General features: G+C 35.1%; 1 protein-coding gene across 1 annotated transcript in view; it reads right to left on the bottom strand.

Moving 5' to 3' along the window:
- peak1 (pseudopodium-enriched atypical kinase 1) overlaps positions 1-12,666 on the bottom strand; it is a 145,842-nt gene extending 133,176 nt beyond the window's left edge. Inside the window, exon 1 of the mRNA XM_030137177.1 lies at positions 12,467-12,666. The gene's annotated coding sequence lies outside the window, so the exon portion shown is untranslated. The remainder of the gene's footprint in view (positions 1-12,466) is intronic.
- Between the last annotated feature and the right edge of the window lie 4,645 nt (positions 12,667-17,311).

Below are 17,311 nucleotides of genomic sequence, written 5' to 3'. Positions count from 1 at the left end.
TTAATAAAAGAGATTGATCCATTTCTTTTTTTAGATATTCATAAGTTTATGTTTTAGAAAACAGAAGAGTAGAATAGAACAGTCTTGGAAACATGAATAGTTTTCCATACATTTGTCTCCATTTTCCATACTTCTCCAGACCTGGAAATTTATAAAATCAAATTCCATACTTTTCCATACTATCCATAGATGCGTAGGAACCCTAATTTAAAACTGCATTTTTGCATCATTTCAGACCGACACACATTAATACAATATTGGCCATATGTAAATGAAATAAATACAAGTCTACATTTTCCTGTAGATCTGTGACACCTGCACTATTTTCATTCATTAATTAAATTGTACATCATTTTCCCCACAAGAGTTTGTAATCAAAACCTTCTTACATAAGTATAAAGCATCTGACTAGATCAGACCCACTGCACATGAGAGTTCAGAAGTCGGACCCACAATTGAGGGATGGAAAACATATTACTTAAACTCTGCAAGTTAATGTAGACTAAATCTGAACAATTCAGTATGGACAAATGCTAAGGTATCACTATAAAATAACTGAAAGAAATTCACAAGCCTCGTGATTTTTGCAACACCTATGTGTAATACAATCTGTAAAATAACATACTTACAGTGACATATGGTCCACTCAAAAGGAACGTTCACCAAGTAGGAGAGCTTTGACAGACAAATAAATCATAACCACTTACAACCCTATTAATCCTATTATATAGTGGTTATAACTAATCTGAATTTTACAAGAACTGAGAGGAGTTGTGATTTATAATGTTTCCATATGGTCTTTCAGTCTACAACAACAAATTTTATGAATTCATACAGTAGTTTTTGGTAATTTGCCTACTTCAGTGTATTCATCAAAATCAAATACAAATGTACAGTCACGGAAAAAATTATCAGACCATCAAAAATCATCAAAAACAATGGTTATGCAATCAACTACTAACTCCTGTGTGTATCACGTGACTAAAACAGACAGAAAAGAAAACATGGAATGCCTAAAAGCACTGTTTTTGGCAGTACAATGCCATAGCTATTGATGTAAGAACTGAAGTGATTTTGGTTATTAGCAAGAAAACATGGAAAATGGCTAAATATCAGTTCTGAAATTAAGCTTTTCTGAGTTATTTTTGTTGTTATCATTAGTCTATATTTGTTGAAACAAATGTACCTTTAGTTGTACCAGGCATTAAAATGAACATGAACTTGAAGAAAACAAGGGTGGTCAAATAATTTTTTCCACAACTGTATATGATGAGAATTTCCTGAGCATGATTTCAGTTTCAGTTTGACATACAGAATGAAGAGACTGGTTAAATAGTGAACTGATGACATATTTTTCAGTTTGGCAGTTTCTTGTGCATCACTGAATATAGCATAAGAAACAGACTGACTTTAATACAGAAATACACAAGGGTTTCGTTGTAAGAAGAGGAGATAAGAAATTAAATTTCGCATTGGGATGGAAACAAGTGAGTCATGATGACCTACTTTAACATTCAGAACAGTGGAAGAATGCTTTATATATTTGCAGTGTCAGGAGAAACCATTAATAAGTGTGGATTTGCACAGAAGCACCACACCCACCGCCTCCATCCGTCTCATCTGTAATTTATGAGAATTTGGTTTTCCACTGAGCTTTATCAAGATGCAAATATGTGACTGTATAGATTAATAACATTGTAGGCTGTTAAGAATGCATCAACAACTTTAAGACAGTGACAACATCAATCTCCTAAAAACATTTTAGAACATCATGTTTTCCAGAAAAAGCAGTGTACCAACACACACACGCACACAGACTCACAAGATCCACCTTCCAAATCCTCCCATGCTTCATCCTGGAAAATTCAGTTCTTCATATTAAGGTGAGAGACAGTATTCAGGTAATGTAAGTTGCCCCCATCAGGGTTTGTAATCTCCAACAGCAGGCAGAGCTCAGGTTCACCATGGTAAACAAGTCCAACAGCAGCAAGGTATGTCCAAGAGATTTCAGCACAACACGTAGCGAGTTATTTTAAGATGCAGGGTGAGTCTACGAGAGCTAGTGAGGTCAAAACTTGGCCAAAAGCAAGTACCCCTCAGTGCTCTCACACATTTGACTAAGCTACAATTGTTTTGGCCTCATCTTAGCCACAACCAATCACAGAGGCCTTGCCCCAACTCAAACAAATACTTGTGTAGATACATCATCACACATTCTGCAAAGGAGGATTAGTCTTCCATATATGGAGTATAATACAGTATCAAGGCAGTAAAACGCTGGAGAACATGTAACACTGTTTAATCTAAATCCCTTTTTTTTCTAAGATATAATCCTACTTTTAACAAAGAATTAACTGAAACACAAAAAACTGAGAAATTGCCTGAGGACCCTAGACAGTCGACTGAGGCTTTTCTCTGGTCAGACTCTGTGAGGAGAGTTTCCTGTATTCAGTCTGCAACACTTTTTTGTGAGATAAACTTCAGTCAGGGTCTTTGACAGTAAGACTATGAGTTGAGACAAATCCCTTAGAGCAGCCATCAAAGCCAAACCGGAGAAACACTGTTGGTGCAGAGCAGATTTTTCACCTGTTCCCGTCATGTGTGCATGTGATAGGTGTGCTCATGTGCAGGGTGGGCTCACATGCAAGTGAACGCATGTCAAGTCCTTCCTAAAGTGAACAGTGAATTTTATTATATTTTATTTGTATTGCACAGTTGTTTGCTTTACTACTGTACCTATCTATCCACAGCCAGATGTAATCACCAGAAATGCAGAACTGTGGGATGGAGCCTAAAGGCATTTTGCTTCTAAATGAAACTAGAAACTAGATTCATCCAGGGATTTTGATCTTTCAGCACATACTATTATGTCTTTATTGGCCATCTCCCTTTTCAGCCTCAGGCTGAGTCATGTTGATTCTCAGATTATGGAATGTCTTATAAGAGCTGGCAATGCAGTTAAAAAAAAAAAAAAAACTCTTGAGGAAAAACTACTTTAATCAGTCACTAATACTCTTCATGGAAATACAGAAAGTATGATTTATCTTACATTAATTCCCTATTCAGTAGTTTAGAATTTTCTAATTACTGCATGAGACATTATTTAATGCTGGGGGGGGGGGGGGGGGGGGGGGCATGTCAAGCAGACCAAACATTGCGATCTACATTTTTGTTCTGTCCAACCAGGGATTCAGTCAAACCACTAACTCACTATGATAAAACCTAAGATATCAGCTACAAATGAGGCATCTGAAAGTGAGGAAAAATTAAATATGCTCAATACAATGCTACAAAGACTACTCATTATTTTTTACATTAACAGCCCTTGGAAACCTTGAAAACAGTTGGAGGACTACAGCCACAACATCACTTATTATTATGCATTGTCTGCTGCTCAGTTAGTGAGAGCCTGAGAAATAACAGAACAGAGTAAGCTTGGAATGCAACACAGCTGGAAGGGAGCCTTGTAGAAATCTTACAAAGACTTCGGTCTCAGGGTCACAGAGTCTACGTGAGGCCAGAGAGTAGAGGGTGTGAATGTTTGCACAAATTACAAATTAGTCAACTCTTCGATCATGAATACGAGTTCAGAAAGTGAAAATCAGTGACCCATAAGTACGTTCAACATGACAAACAGCAGGTATTCATTTGTCATACTGCCGTGTAATTACTGCACATCTGACTTTTCGCTCCTGTTGAAACAAATGGTTAAAGTGATGACTGACAAGACCCTCATCAATCAGCTATTAAACAGACATTAATGAGACATCATATGACTTTTTACAAGCAGACAGACAGGTGAGAGGTCTGGAAGACGTCAACAGTGAAAAGGCCTTACATCATCACTGGAACGGGTTCAGCCTTTGTTTTATGGACCCCACAGGAAGATGATAGTAGGAGTAGTCTATCCCACACCCACCATTCAGCTCAAAAGCAGAACATTTGACACCATTAAATCACTGGGTGAGAGCTTTAGCCCGTTAAGTCAGTTTGCAATATACTGAATAGCTGAACTTTGCTTGCCCTGTGAGGAGGAGACACACACTTAAATCACAAGCTTTGGTGAAAGGACAAAGCTTGACAACGGGGAGCAGCAGTATTGAGCTTTCAGTCCAAGTAAAGTCATTAAGGACATTGCCTAAGTTAAAAGTTGTGTATGCATCTGCACAGCAAGTAGCTCAGAGGCTTATGAAAGTCCTGGATGTATTTTAAGACTGAGACTGCTCTGCATAAACTGTCTTGTAAACATATTTAATGTTAAGCTATCATCGCTACGTGATGTGTATAATATCTCCACTTAAAGAAGATGTGCATTTTAATTTATTCGCCTCTTTTCAAACACCATTTCTAAATTTAAAAAAAGAAAAGTGCTCATTAGACTTGAATTTTCAATGTCAACACCTTGGTAAGTAGCTTATCAGCAAAGCAATTGCCTTGAATTTTTCAGATAAGAACTAATGTTTACAAGTCAACATTCTTTTAAAGGTCACACACAAATGTTACAGGAGCTGTTTAAAATGTATCAACCCCATTAAAGAAGTGAAAATAAAGTATGACCACACTGCAGACCATCGGCAACCCATGTTATGAGTGAAAAACCAATTGCTATTTCATACTCTTTGGGTTGTGTGGGAATAGTTTGCACAACATTCTCCGCTTTATTAGATCAAATGTGGAAATATCAAGAGCATAACTTTTAGCAGTAACAGTTTCATAATTAATACAAAACTATAAATCAAATTCAGCTGTTTGACATGATACTTTCATGGGAAAAAAAATAATGTTCCATGTTTTTTAAAGGCCATACTTCCTTACTTATGTTTTGTTTTGTTTGGATGTCTCCTTTGAGATACTTCATCATCAACTTGAAACACTAATATGGAAATTTTCTTTCTGTTTTGACCACTCAACTACACACAAATGGCATTTTATGTCAAAAACAAAGATCTTTTTGAAACAGCTTCAAAAGAAAAGATTTTAAGACACTTTGGTTTGTGTAAAGCAGAGAGATACTTTATGTAATTAGCACATACAGGAACATCTGAGACAACAATAACAGCAGATACTGAATATAAGACATTTTGGATTCTTTACATTAGGTTAGTGGTTTCAATAACAATAAGACAATTCACAGTTTTTTTTTAAGTTGGGATATTACCTACTGTACATCACAGTCATTATGGTAACGCCTGTACATAAACGTCTAATATCTAAATTTCAATAAATAAATAAATGAATCACCAACTTAACTCATAAAGACCCAGTACTACTTCTGTGGCAGTTTCCAAATGAATTTTTCTCTAGCTTTAACATTTCTTAAGTGATTTATCACCTTTTCTTATAATATTATCCACAGTATTTTGCTATTTTGCATTTTTTCAGTGAAAATCATGTGTTTTCCATTGTTTAATTCACTGATCATGTAGATGTTCATAAAATCTCTGAATTAAGTTGAGGAATATTATATAAGAAACAGAGAAAACTGAAGAAAAAGTGACTTTTTCAGCAATGATATCAATAACTAAATGTATAAATAAGCGTCTCCATCCACGGTAACTGATCCAACTCCATGGGTTTTACTGGTGAATCAATGTTGTAGAAGATGACGGTAACTATGGAGCCTCTCATCGTCCAAATGGGTCATATCTGATGACCATGAAAAGATGAGTAAATGTATTTTACACCCATTATTGATGTGGATTGATAGGATTAGTTGAACTTAAATAGTTTAAATCAGTAGATGCTTTTGGTCGTCAGTGGCTGTTTGGGTCTTTATGGGTTAAAGTCAACTTGAGTTTATAACTTAATCACTGATGAACTTCATTACAGACTAAAGCCTCTACATCTACTGCATTAAATATTATTAGTCTATATTTGTGTGAGCATTTGTAATCTCTTTATATCTCTCTTGTACATGTGGAGACATTTTGGAAAACTAGTGAAGAGGGTAAATATCCATTTAGAATATTATCTGTAACTGGATACGGTCTGAATTGCAGATAATCATTCTTTTTTTTTTTTAATTACTCAGAATACAGGTATCAAGTGTGTTTAGTTACATAATTTGGGACAAAAAGTTAATGTTTCTTAGTAATTGTAAAAAAAAAAAAAAAAAAAACTAAACTAAATATCAGCTGGATGTTGTTGCAGAAATAAAAACCCTGCTTCCAATTTCATCTCAGTGACTTCAGGTTCAGCAGATTACTGTAATTTGGTCTGACATCTTCAAACCTGTATGACTCACATGACACTACACCCACTTTTTCATAGGTGTAGCAATACTGCCTGATAGCTGAAAAATGTACTCAGTGTAGGCCACGACCTGGAGCTGACAAAACAAATTATATCAAAACCAGAGACCTGAAACAAAATGCAACAGGGCTCCAGGTCTGCCTTGACTGCAGATATGACTGAGGATTTTGGACGTTGTTTCCTGCATCAACTGCATTTTATCAGACTCCAACTACCTTCTAAACCTGGAGTATTTTGTATAAGGGGCAACTGCTTGGACAAACTCCAAATAGTGTAAAAAAAAAAAAACAGAGTGTTTAACACAAAGAGGATGACATTTGGAAAAACTGAAACAAGATTAAACTGCAGAGTCATCGATTTGAAGTTGTATAGATAAGTTGGGGCGTTGGTGTAAAATTTAAGTACAAATTATTCCAATCTGTCATCAAGAAGAGAGCCTCTATTAGCATAATTTATGGTCAAAAAGACCCTGTTTTAATCTAGTATTTAAATATGATTCGTATCCAGACAAGTTACCCAGATACAAAGGTTAACACAAGATGTAAAGATGTCGTGAATGGATTTCAATCAGATCTGCCTCTGCAGATAGTCGGGTTTACACTGTATGGACCTTGGGGAGGTGTTAAAGTGATCGGATCTACATGTTCACATCTGTCCCTTCATCATCATCATCATGCCCCTCTGATGTACAGATTATACTGAGCACTGATGAAATTAAAAGAAAAGGAAGATTCACATCCCTGGAGCCTAAATAAATATTAGAGCAGGTTGTCAGTGGTCCTGGCTGTGATGCAAACGAAGAGTAAAACACCTAAAAGGAGGCTCATCATGAAGTTAGAGCTGGTAAGAAAGACAGGTAGTCATTAATAAATTACCCATTTTTTGAAGAGCTGGACAAGATATTGGCTGACTCTCCAGCATCACAGGAAACTTGAATGTCAGGACAGAACCAGACACAGACGCAAAATCAACTTCAAATGATGAATGTGAGCAATCCTACAAACATTAAAATGGGCTTTTGTTATAACAGGATGATGTTGCTAATCATATCATCATAACATTATAACACCGTCATTATTTCAAAGAGTGTAAACACTAATTGGATTATTCATTGTCTTCATAGCGTGCCTGGATATATCTTGCATTATTAATAAAAAGGTGTCAAAAAGAATTGAGCATGATTTAGGAAATGAATACCTTCACTCAGCAGTTAATATATTTAAGTGATACTATCTCCATTGCGGAGTTATGGTTGATCTGGCATTCTCCTCACATTGGTCAGAATGTAACCCTAGTATAAAGGAGCAGTTTTGGACTGGAAAGGGATTTAATGTCTTTAACTGTCAATACATTTCACAACACAACTGCATTTAATGATCATTTTGAATTTCGATTATTATACTATATTTTGCCCAGAGATGAAGACAAACACCTATACATACAGTTGCAGAAAAAATTATTAGACCATCAAAAGTCATCAAAAACAATGGTTACACAATCAAGTACTACCCTAACTCCTGTGTGTATCATGTGACTAAAACAGACAGAAAAGAAAACTTGGAATGTCTAAAAGCTCTGTTTTTGGCAGTACAAATCCATAGCTACTGATGTAAGAGCTTAAGTGATTTTGGTTATTATCAAGAAAACATGGAAAATGGTTAGATATCACCTCTGAAATTAAACTCTTATGAGCTATTTTAGTTATCATTATTTTTGCCCAAAGAAATGTACCTTTAGTCGCATCAGGCATTAAAATAAACAAGAAACTGAAGAAAACAAAAAAAGCACTCGGAGAGCGCAGACCTCCGCCAAGACAGATCTGTGATTCCCCCCCCATCGATCACCACCAAAATTTTATAATTTCTTCCTTGTGCCAGTATCAACATTTCCTGAAAACTTCATGAAAATCTGTCCATAACTTTTTGCGTTATCCTGCTAACAATCAAACATACACACAAACAAACACACAAACAAACACGCAAACACACAAAGCGAAGCGATCACAATACCTCCTGGCGGGGGTAACAAGGGTGGTCTAATAAATTATTCCATGACTGTAAGTGATTTCCAGACCTTAAGATGTGTGTGTGTGTGTGTGTATATACACACACACATTATAAACTTATTTTGTCATCTTCAAATTACATTTGTGTGCTCAAGTTATAAAACTGTGTCACTAAAACACATTAAAATGTACCAGTTTTGTATTGCAACTGGAACCCCCTTTGTCTGTGTGTGTTTGTGTGTGTATTTGTGTGTGTGTGCTCCTTAACCTCCGGGTCACACCTGTTACCTAGCTCAAGCCCTGACTCAGGGCAAAGGGAGAGGTCAAGGGTCACAGTGTCACATGACACTTCCTTCACAGATTAATTTCAGGGCCAACACGTACACATGGATTCTGTCAACCAACATTGAAGAAAATTACATGTTATTTACGTCACAGTGGATCTCAGGTGGCTCTAGTGTGTACTAATACACAGATCAGTGATGACAGTGTGATGTCCTGAGCTTTAAACTCAACTTGGCAAAGTGTCACTGGATTTCTCAAACAGATAACTATTATTTTTTCCCCAATCGACCACCCTTTCAACTCAGGCAATGTTTTACGCAGTTTACTGTAGGAATGCTGTGCATAATTTCACCTCTTTGAAGTAGGAGAACACATACACTCATGTATCATTAGTTTAATTCCAAAATACTATTAAGCTGCAGGCCTGAGGCGAAAAATAATACCACGTGAAAATATACGAGTTCAAAAAATTAAATCATAGATTTAAAAGTGTAAGTGTGTGAAGATATCTCATTAAACTAACTAATAATATGCTTTACTTCAGTGCCAGTAATTTTAATAGCTTGTATTAAATATTTCCAAAAGGCACATTTACTATGTATTAGGCTTTAACATGCAGCACTAGCTCATTAGCTCCTAATTATTGTATTGGAACGTCTGAGATGTTTTGTATCTTTCAGAAAATATCTAAAATACCACATTAAAGTTGGCATTTAAAATTTCAGCTATTATAAATTATTACTGTGTGAGTATTGAATGCATTAGTACTGCTTCACTTTCTGAGTGGAGTTGTTGAAGCTGAACATCAAATGACAATTTTAGCATCTTACATGAAGTAAACAACTGAAAATCATTCAACATCATTAAAACAATAACTCATTCTCAGACACCAGTTTACAGTATATTGCACACACTGGTTTTTGGGATCAATGATAGCATTAAATTGAAAAATAAGCAAACGACTGACATATGTTACTTTGGATGTAATCATTTTCACAGATATTTTAGAGGCGAATAGAAAATTATCCATGAATTTATGTTTTGGCATTCATAACAATCCACTTTTAAAAAATGGATGAGTGCGAATCACAGGTTTCCTAAAGGTTTATACAAGCTAAATTTAAGACTTTTAAAGACCTTTTTAACTCTACTTACAACAGAATTTAATGCCATGACCATACTGGCAAAAATTCATGAATCCTAGAATTTAGAACAATATTTACTCCAACAACGCCTTGATTCCCACCGTTCACAGTCCTTTGTCACTGGGGCTGCAGAATTAGCGATAATCAGTTCATAATTTTATTATAAATTATCGGGTTGGAACAGGCGGAACTGAGTCGACTGTTACTTTCTTTGCAGCTTGGACATTTAACAAACACATTTAAACACAGTACAACGAATAAGTTTATGGCAACATCACTTAAAACCTACCATATCAAATTTACTACCTTTGAAAGACTTTTTTAAGGTATTAAATGCAGATTTGGAAATTCAAGACTTTTAAACTTTTTAAGACCCTGTGGGAACCCTGGAATCAATTAACAAACAGTGAATTTCAGTTCCAGTGAAAGACTGGGTCATTGATATTTCTGGGAAACATGAAAAATGTTCATCTCTATTCCCAGTCCGGAACTTCTCACTGCACTGCCATTTCAATATGTGCCTGAAGCCACTGAGTCATCCATGACATCTTTTACAACACAAAATTAATTTATTACAACGGAGGAGCTAATCTATGTCTCATTTATGTCATTTCTTCAGACACACGGCTGTAAAAGCATGAATCAATACTACAGCTGAATGTCAAAGGTGAGAGGCAAATAAAGCACATGCAAGAGCTGAGTGACTGTTATACAGCTGTCATAAAACAACAAATGGCATGAAATGTTCTGATTATTCTGGCATCCTACAGCTGTACAGGTGTCAGGCATTGTTCAAAGACACTGCAAGACATAACCCTGCACTGGGGAATACAAAGATCAAGATCAGTGCTACATACTTTCTTCCTCCTGCGCACCACAAAGAATCTCAGGTATGTTCACAATTCAGAAATCAGGAAAACAATCCAACAAATATTTGTCCCTGCTACTTAAGGGACAGGCATCCACAGGGCTCATATCAAACAGTAAATCTAAAACCTCCCCAAGTCTACCTCCTGATCTGCTATAAACAGGTGAAGAAGTAACAATGTCAGACGCCTGTCATTGTTGACACTGTCAACTCGTGAGTGGTAATCAAAACACGAGCAAGGAGCAAGTAAAAACAAGAACTGACAACTACAAGCCCACGTGAATGTACCAAGAGGATCCCATTTATCAGGGGTCTGGTGTCTGCGTCTAACAGGCGGCAGGTTAGTACGGGTTTAGTCATTTTTCATGGCTCACTGGCTGAACTTGTGACAGTGAATCTCACACATTCTCCAGATAAACACAACAGATAGACAATCATCACTGCAGGAGAACGAGGAGTGATGTTGGACTTAAGCAAATGAGAAACTAGGTCTAATATTGAAGCTTTTTTTTTTTTCTTCAGAGGCTGCCCTTATTTTGCATGTCTCTTAATAATTTAAAGCATTTGGAACACATAGAATATGATCAAAACCCAAAGGAAAACAACTCAAAAACAGCAGGCGCATCTCGGTTACAACCACAATCGTGAGTCTTTACACATCTGCATTTTATTTCAGTCATCACATCAGACACCTAACCTCCTTAGTTTTCAGCTGTATATTGTACAGTGTGTGCATTATTTCCTATTGCAGCTCATCATTTCATTCCTTTTGGATTAACAGAGGAAGACAGGGATGGGGTTTAAGAAAAAAAATAATTAAATAGACCCAGATCAATTTATTGTGTCACAGCATCATACAACGCAGACAGGTCTTTTATGTGAGGCTGGGCTATGCATATTTTGGTGGATAATCTTTTTCTGCTTGTAGGGCCAGAATACAAAACCTCCCATCTGAAAAAAATCACTTTTTTCAGGAAACAAAAAAAACGTTTAGTTTTATTATAGTATGGTCTTTGTTAAAGATATCCAAGCATATTCTACTGTTCTCAGACTCTCTTTCTATATTACGTGTTAACAATATCATCCTTGTTCTCACCATTTAATGTGAAAACTCAAAATCTAAAAATCTGCAGATAGATTTTGTTTTTTGGCCGTTGATATGAGTCAGTCCTGGTTAAGAAATCTGATGGATCTCACAGAGCCAGAAAAATACATTTCACCTGTTTACAGCTATAAGGCATTTTAGAGGAAGCAATTCAGTGGACGCTCAATGTGTAAGGAAGCCTCAAATGCATCATTTCCACATGTTTTATCGTTAATGTGCTATAATACTCAGGGCTACAGAGGTGTAATAAAACTCAAATGAAACAATCTCCCACTTGTACCCTCTTTAAGACCCCTGGTGGTCTTTGGGAACACTGTTTGCTCAGTAGCGGTAAGTTAAACACTACCTTTACCATTTTGTAAACATTGCAATTGTGTTTCGTCCGAGCTCATTTCCAGACCCTGAACTAACTTTTGCACCAAACCAAACACAAACAGATTTAATTTCTGGTGTGTATATGTGTGATAGTTAGCGTCACTCCCATGTATTTTAGCTACTCAAGTCAAGTTGTGACAGTAGTTGCTTATGTTGCAACGTTACTAAGTTGCTCCGTAATCATCAATCCGCTCCGACACATCAGCGACTAGCAAACTTCTTCGCATCACCGCACGCGGACTGCGCAAAACTGACATTAAACGCTAACGTTACACCGCACACGGAGCCTTTAGCTTTTAGTCGCAGAGACACGACGTTCCCCTGCTGTACAAACTGGAACTTGGCAGCCGAGGGAAACCGAACCAGACTTGTGGCTGCCCTGAGACACTTTCAATTTGGGAGAAAAGCAACCCCTAGCTAACTTTTCCTACCTTTCACGCGCCGAAAATCTCCCAGTCGGTTCTAGGACTTCTGGGTAGACATCAACACCGGCTTTGACAACGTCGTATTCAGGCAGGAATAAGACGGGAACAAAAAAATCCCGATTGTGTGGAGCTCAACTCTTGCGAGTGACAGTGATTTTTCTCCCACGGCTCCTTCTCTGCGTGTCTCCGAGTCACAGCCGCTGCAGTTTTTTCCACGAGTCTGACTGCGGGAGCGAGCGCAATGGGATTCTGGGCAGGCCAGAAGAGCCACGTGGACGCGCAATTTGGAGGACGCACAAAAATATGTAAATATACTAACAAAATCAGAATTTTATTTCTCAAAATTTTACATAACGTATATCCTTTCAACTCTATTTTGTCTCGATTCTCTGATGTGGAAGAAATATGTAACTTTTGTTATGGTTTTCTTTTTTTTTTTCACAATATTTTTATTGGTATTTAAGTTTTACATAACAAACATGAATCAAAATGACATAAACACTCATACACACACCCATTCACAGCACGTAGACTTTCACCGAATTATATATAAAATATATGTATATATATATATATATATATATATATATATATATATATATATATATATATATATATATATATATACAGGGTGGGGAAGCAAAATTTACAATATTTTGAGGCAGGGATTGAAAGACAGTGTATGACCAGTTAGTTTATTGAAAGTCATGAGAATTTATTTGCCACAAGAAAATTTACATAATAGAAAATGTTTTTATTCTATGTGTCCTCCTTCTTTCTAAATAACTGCCTTCACACGCTTCCTGAAACTTGCGCAAGTGTTCCTCAAATATTCGGGTGACAACTTCTCCAATTCTTCTTTAATAGTATCTTCCAGACTTTCTCGTAATAGTTTTGCTCATAGTCATTCTCTTCTTTACATTATAAACAGTCTTTATGGACACGCCAACTATTTTTGAAATCTCCTTTGGTGTGACGAGTGCATTCAGCAAATCACACACTCTTTGACGTTTGCTTTCCTGATTACTCATATGGGCAAAAGTTTCTGAAAAGGTATGGATAATAGTGTTAGGTATGATTATGACATCAATATATGTTTGGTTTCAAAACAATTGACGTAGTGCCTGCTGAGAAAAAACAACTAAATGTTCATTGTAGATTTTGCTTCCCCACCCTGTATATATATAAATAACATACATATATTCTTATGAAACTGTGTATATTTATGTAGAAAATAATAATAATAATATTAACCCTTTCATGCGTAGTGGCTACTCCAGTGGACAGCTGTTCAAAGCTGTTCTGTTATACGTATATTCATGGGTTTTGTTGTTTTGTTTTTTTGTTGTTTTAGTTCCAACACAGTGGATGCTCATGCACCATCACATACACTGTAATTCATATCATTACTGTAACTTTGCTGTTCTTGATAAACCTGATCTGCACTAACATGTTTGAGTGTAAATCAATTGCTCAATATTCTTATTATACTAAAATTAACAGGTTTTTTAAACAATTTTTTTTTTTTTGGCATATTATCTCCATGAAGTGAGTAGTGACTAGTACTGGAATATGTTAAAATGTGAGAGAAAAAAAAAACATCAGATTAGCAGCATTAACAATGTTTTGATTTTATAGTTTATCACACAATATATCAATAAATACATATTCTTTGCTTCAAAAATAAAATGCATGGTGTCCAGCTGAGTGAACATTTTTGGAACTCCATGAAAAATAGGTTCGTAAGAAAAATTTCAATCGCATTGTTTTTTTGTTTTTTTTTTATGCTTAAAGACTAATAAAAACCCTCAGGGAAATAAAATCTTGATAAAGGTTCTCATAATTTATGCATGAAAGGGTTAAAATACAGCAATCATGATAATAAAAAAAATTTAAATAAAATTCAACAATGATAATTTGTATGACATGTCCCTATTTTCCAGATACCATAATGTTCATATAAGGTTCTCATAATTGTACAAATTCCTCCAGTTTTCCTTTGGTAATGTAAGTCAGTCTTTCCACTTCGATGCACTCTGATAAAACTTTTGTTATTCTTACTCTGAAACTACTCTGCACTTATTCTTTCTATGTACACATTCTTCTAATTTCTGGTCCAAAATTGAAAAATATAACATATCTAAAAGTAATAATAAGATGACTGTAACATCCCAAAATGTAATTACATACTTTAAACATAATATCCACAATTTAGAATATGTTTTAAATGTGTTCATCTTATTTGGAAAATTTCATATACATAAAAATTAATATAATAAAACACACCCAAATTTTAAAATCTTCCTATTGGAATTTGAAAATTATATTAAATCTTTAGAATTTATCTATAATTTAAAAAAAAAAAAAAAAGCTCTAACTCCCTGGCTATTTTATAAACAATTCTTTAATATTGACTGAACTCTCTGTTGCATTTATTTATTTATATTTGTTAGATTTGTTATTTTTATTTATTTGTTTACTTTTTTATACTATGATTTGTATATTATGCTTTGTATCTTTAAATCTATGCATTATTTTCTTAAACTTATATGTTCAATTGCTTTTTTCTTTTTGACATCTTGTTGTTTGTTCATATTTTTGTACTGTATACTCAAATGTTTTCAATAAAGTTGGAAGAAAAAAAAAAAACAACAAAAAATGTAAAATACAATATGGGAAAGAAAATTAGATTTTGTTTGGTTTTGTTTAACCCATAAGTGCCCAGTGTGACTTTTGTGGCAGTTCCCAAATTAATTTTTCTCTTTATTTAACCTTTCCTGTGTGATTCATCTGTTTATTATCATATTATCCACTGAATTTTATATTTTTTATAGTGGAAATCATCTGTTTTCCTATCTTTAATTGACTGATCATGAAGATGTTCATAGAAGCTCAGAGTAAAGTCAAAGGTTATTGTATCAAAACAGAAAAAAAATGAAGTTAAGGTGACTTTTTCTGTAAAATATAGCATTAACTGGACATAAACCAAGTGTCTCCATCCACTGTCATTGATCTAACTCCATGGGTTTTACTGGTAAATCAGTGTTGTAGAAGATGACGGTGTTTCCACAGTAACTATGGAGCCTCTGAACATCCAAATGGATCATATCTGATTACCTTGAAAAGATGACAAACTGTATTTTACAACAATTACTTACATGTATTGATAGAATTAGGGGATCAAAAACAGTTTAGATCAGTGGATGCTTTTGGTCAATGGTGGATGTTTCGGTCTTTATGGGTTAAGAGAGATTAGTATCAGCAGATGTTTTGATAGCATGCAATATCATCTGAATGCCAAATATCATCTGAAAAGTAAAAATGAAAAAAAAAAAAAAAAAAAGGATTCAGGGAGTTTTAAATGCGCCATCATGTTTAAAGCAATTTAAAAACAGATTTCGCTTTATCTGTAAACATTTCACACACATTTGGAGTCTAAACTTTTTATGTAATATGTTAAGTTGCATTTGAACCCATAAAGATCCAGTGCTACTTTTATGGTAGTTCACAAATGAAATTTGCTCTCTATTTATTCTTTCTTGAGTTATTTGTCACCATGTATAGTAATATTACCCTCTGTATTTTGCATTTTTTGAATGAAAATCAGATATTTTCCCATATTTAATTCACTGATCATGTAGATGTTCCTAAAAGCTCAGATTAGACCAAGTGCTGCTTTTGTGTCAGTTCCCAAATTATTTTTTTCTCCATATTTAATCTGTTTTAAGTGATTTATCACCATTTCTTGTAATGTTATTTTCTTTATTTAACATTTTTTCAGTGAAAATCAGGTATTTTCCTACATTTAATTTACTGATCATGTACATCTTCATAAAAGCTCTGATTAAAATTGAGGGTTATTATATCAGAAACAGAGAAAAAGGAAGAAAATGTGACTTTTTCAACAAAATTCATCATTAACTGAACATAAACCTATTGTCAACCATCCACTGTCATTGATCCAGCTCCATGGGTTTTACTGGTGAATCAATGTTTTAGAAGATGACGGTATTTCCACGGTAACTACAGAGCCTCTGAACGTCCAAATGGGTCATATCTGATGACCATGAAAAGATGACAAACTGTATTTTACACCAATTATTTACATGTATTGATAGAATTAGTGCAGGGATGTCAAACTCAGGTCGTCAAGGGCCGGTATCCTGCATGTTTTAGATGTTTCCCTCTTCCATCACACCTGGAAGCCATTACATCATTATCAGGCTTCTGCAGAGCATGATGATGAGCTGATCATTAATTGAACCAGTTGTACTGGAAGAGGGAAATATCTAAAACATGCAGGATACCAGCCCTCGAGGACTGGAGTTTGACACCTGTGGATTAGTGGTTCAGAGGTTATTAAACATTTTGCATTAGTGGATGGTGTCAGTCGACGGTGGATGTTTGAATCTTTATGAGTTAAAGTTGAATGTCATAATATCAAGAACCGAGAAAAATTTAGAAAACATGACTTTTTCAACAAAAAATAGAATTAACTTAGCTGTAGGTTCAGTTTCTTAAAACCCCGTTTTGTGTCCAGTTCTTGAGCTAGAGTCATTGACGCGAGACTTCTTTGAAAGTTTGAACTATTTACTAAAGAAAAATGATTCACATTACAACAAAAACATTACAAAAAGAAAGAATCTTTCATCCATTACAGGAGATCAGTCAAGCCATGTAATCACGGTCAAAGACTGTTGCACTCTGACCCCCCTTTTGGCTGATGCAGCTTACTGTTTTTAACAGGTAATGCAATACACATGTTCATAACCAGTCATATTAAACAAGATTAACACTACCAATTAGGTAACAGTTATTTCTTTTGAACATTCAACTTAAACATTGTACCTT

The sequence above is a fragment of the Sphaeramia orbicularis genome, chromosome 6 (genome assembly GCF_902148855.1).
Source record: "Sphaeramia orbicularis chromosome 6, fSphaOr1.1, whole genome shotgun sequence".
Lineage (NCBI taxonomy): Eukaryota > Metazoa > Chordata > Actinopteri > Kurtiformes > Apogonidae > Sphaeramia > Sphaeramia orbicularis.
The sequence above is the reverse complement of the archived record's forward strand: the minus strand, read 5'-3'. Positions and strand labels throughout refer to the sequence as shown.